The following is a 4,036-nucleotide window of genomic DNA, read 5'->3' as shown; positions in this document are numbered from 1 at the left end:
TAGTTTACTTTCAAAGGCGTCAGTAAGAGGGATTTTTGCAATATTAGTTGGTTGGTAATGAAGAGTACTTATTTTGCAACTTTGCCCCTTTTTGTTGAAAATATTTTTTAAAGCAAAGTTTTAAAAATTCTCTAAAAACTAAAACTTTAAATTGCCAACGTTCGCCAAAATTTAGGTACATATTTTTTCTGTATAGAGAAGCTAATACATATCCATATTATTTATATTATATTTTAAATCTATAAACTAAAAAAATATTTTAAAAAACATTTTTTTTAGTATTTTATGATTTTTATACATATTTTAATATATGTTATACAATTTAAATCGTTAAAATCAATTTCGATCGGTAAAATAAATTTAGTTCGTTCTCAAGTGCGGGACTTCCCAAATTTGCTTACATCTGACAGCTGTCACATCTGGTAAGCGCTCGCTATGTCGCTGCACCCGCTGCGAATTATGTTGTAATCGCGGCACTTTCCTTTCAAAGTGACAATTGAAGATGATGCAAGTGATGCAGCATTTGAAATTATAGACAAAACTATAAATTGTGGGTGTGCCAGTAAGTGTTTGGTTATAAATAAATAATATAACACGGTTATTCTAACAAAATTACTATTGACTTTCCAGGATCTAATATTAAAAGACAAACAGCGGTGATTTGGCAATTAAAGGTATACATACCGAAGTTAATTAAACATATTACAATGCTAGTAATAATAAAAAATATATGACATATTGTGACAATTTTGTAGAAGATGAAGATATGCCAATCTACGTGTTTAATCCTCTACAGTAAATCCATCAATTTTGTTCTTCGGTTGTCGTTTAAATTTAATTTATGGATTATATTAGTAGTAATAATGTGTTTAATGTTTACTCTTGATAAGAGTCTTATTGTTTCTTAATTATTTTTCAGAAGCAATGATGGAACAATTTGATGACCTATATGGCTACAACGTAGAATTGGTATATATAAACAAAGAGTTAATCTTCTCATGTTGAAGTCACCGTCAGCAAGTATTATCTTTTTATAAAGAACATACTACATAAGTTGGATGTAACTGAATATCTTAAATTTGGCTATTCAGAAAGAGGAATGATGGCACAGAACAAAAATTGTACATATTTTGCCACATCGGAATTAAAAATAACCCACTCTTAGATATTTTGGCTATCGATTATTCCAGGTATGCAATCACATATTTATAATCATTGTAAAATGTCGTTTATTAGATAACATCCAAGAAACTACACATTTATAAGCTGTCCGACAGCGCCGATTTGATCGACATTAACTTTCAATCCTCACATACTAAGGATATATTACACGTTCATGTTTAAAACATAACTGGTTAATTTAAAATTCTTAAAATCTCTCGTATATGTGTATTAAATCGGAAAGCAATGATAATGTTTAGATAATATAAAAGAAAAACTCACTTTTCGGCCTCGGAGCCCGGCGACGGGATTTCAAAATTTGAAGATTTCATTACAAAGATTGTTTTATGATTGTTTATCTAATTTAATCAATGTATTCTTCTCATCCTAAACACATTATGTATATATTTAATTTTCATAGTTATAACACACCTAGTTAATTTGCAATCCGATTATTTATAAAAGCAAAAACTCACTTTTAGGCCTCGGAGCCCGTCGCCGGGAATTCAAAATTTGAAAATTTCATTAAGAAGAGTATTTTATGATTGTTTATCTAGTTTAATCAATGTATTCTTCTAATCCTCAACACATTATGTATATATTTAAGTTAAAATAGTTATAACAGACCTAGTTAATTTGCAATCCGATTATTTATATTCAGTCAAATGACGAATTAATGAAAATTATTGTCGCGTAGCAAAATTTTATTATTAAATAAAAGTGTCGTCACGGTACTGTCTATTTGAATTCGAATGCTTATTTTTCATTGGTCGAAGCTATTTGAATATTTGAATGCTTATTTTTGATTGGTCGAAACAACAGAACGCATTACCGGCGGCTCAAAAATCAGTCGGAGCAAATTCAATTTTTATTTTTATTATTATTTATTATTATAATTAAATATATTTCCTTTGTTTACGTGTATTGTTACACACCGTTCATACAAAGCGATACGATTTACAGAGTAGAGGATTGAACGGAGAATGTTTCATTGAAAGTTATGCGCGTCCGGAAGCGACGACGGCTTAGAACAATTATATATAAGATTATTTACTAATAAAAGTAGTTTTTTTAAATAATTTAAAATTGCTAAAATTCCGCATAAAGTAATAATTCAATATAATAAAAGTTTTACTATTAAATAATTTTATGTCTGTAAGGAGTTTAACTTTGAGGTCATTCAAACGACCATTTCAAACTTATGAAAAGGAAGTAACTAACTTACCAGACAAAGGGCCAATCGAAAGAGGAGTTCACATGACGCTAAACAATTGTGTAATAATTGAAAGATTTCACGGACCTCCCGGGTTAGCTCATCCGTCTCGTTAACCACCTACAATTACCGGAAAACTACCCTTTTGTACGTCAAGGTCTATCCTGCGTATAATATCGCTATTGGCATCTACCTCTTGTAATAACAACTTCGGGGCGTAAACATATTTGTTTGGATCATTAAGCGATGCAATTGGCCCACCAGGATCCTTATCTCTGATACGCAGAGCTGTTTCGATATAATATTATTAAATATGTGACATTTTTTCACATCAGCAGACGATCAAACGATTTGAGACAAGAGATACTCAGAGATGAGATCGATACAGACGGCATTCGAGGCAGACCGAGAAAGATCCGCATTGACACGAGGGATATCAACGGATCGTCTAGACTCTAGACTTTAGAGGGTATCACGACGACAATTCTAGCTTTTCAGTCTACGGAATACAACATGACACTATTTCTCTACTGTGGTAAATCGTACATAATAAAAAAAATCTGTTACCAGATTTTACAGCGTCTATTTAACTTGCAAAGTCACACCTCTTCGGCCTTAAAACCTGATATTTCTATATTTTTATATTGATCTATAATATTTTATAAAAAAGTTAATAATATATATTATTAAGCTTTATATTAAAATTTATAATTAATACTACATTATTATAAGCCGATAGTTAATGATAGATTAAATTTATATCATTCATTAAATAATTGCTTTATACTAATTTCTCTATTTATAATTGTTAAATTAACAGTGTTTATTAAAGTTGTAAATAAAAAATGTGTTTAAAGTTTATTACTATTTTATACAAATATACTTATAAATACATCGTATATTTTAAAAGCTCGGTAGTTCTATAAATTTAAATGTGATAGCAACTCGGGAGATAATATAACAGTTGGATAGCTTTGATTTGACAGTTAAAAAATGTCACCAGCATGACGTAAAAAGTCATATAGATAATTATATAACTAATAATTTTATAAAAACTAGTCATTTAGATAATTCTATAACTGATGAGAAAAATTAGGTTTTTTTTTGGTTAAAATAAATCGAAAAAAATAAATGCTGAATTTTAAAATAGTTTTATATGAATAAAGATTAAAAAAAAAATATTTTAATTGAAAAAAACATTGTATAAAAATGTGTAAATGTAAAAAAATCTAAAACAAATATAACTTTAAAATAAGTAGGAAAACGAATTGCGAATAAATGTAATGGTAAAAAATTAATAATCGCCATAAGTCATATTATTCATAATAAACAGTAAGGGTGTTAATATTACTATTGTGGTGCTTATAAAAATAATAAATATATGTTTGTATAGTTATCAACAAAACACACACATAAGTACATTTAGTATATAAGAAAATATAAACTTAAATTCTTAAGTAAAAGTAAAGTTTGGTTAACGATCAGAATATTGCAAAATCCTGCTATAAAAATTATGACATTTCTTTCCATTTTCTTCTGTAGTTCATATAAAGCCACATAAAGCAATAAAAAATGCCTGACCTTGAAAAAAACAGTACTTTATTAGTGTAACATATTTTATTGGTATACATTTTCTTTGGATTTTTATCTTTGACAAAAATG

At 28.3% G+C, this 4,036-nt stretch overlaps 1 long non-coding RNA gene across 2 annotated transcripts; it reads left to right on the top strand.

Annotated features, from left to right (window-relative positions):
* Positions 1-369: 369 nt before the first annotated feature.
* On the top strand, positions 370-2,190 carry LOC148233284 (uncharacterized). Of its 2 annotated transcripts, none has more exons than XR_015810424.1 (3): positions 370-562; positions 631-674; positions 756-2,190. It is a non-coding gene; the product is annotated as an uncharacterized LOC148233284 (long non-coding RNA). The 2 variants fall into 2 exon arrangements; XR_015810423.1 differs by having other exon boundaries at positions 631-1,020; positions 1,092-2,190.
* Positions 2,191-4,036: the final 1,846 nt, after the last annotated feature.

Source organism: Plectrocnemia conspersa, unplaced genomic scaffold, assembly GCF_051122295.1.
Source record: "Plectrocnemia conspersa isolate PC_06_02 unplaced genomic scaffold, ASM5112229v1 ptg000008l, whole genome shotgun sequence".
In the NCBI taxonomy this organism is placed as follows: Eukaryota; Metazoa; Arthropoda; class Insecta; order Trichoptera; family Polycentropodidae; genus Plectrocnemia; species Plectrocnemia conspersa.
Note: the sequence above shows the minus strand (reverse complement) of the source record. Positions and strands in the feature narration are given on the sequence as shown.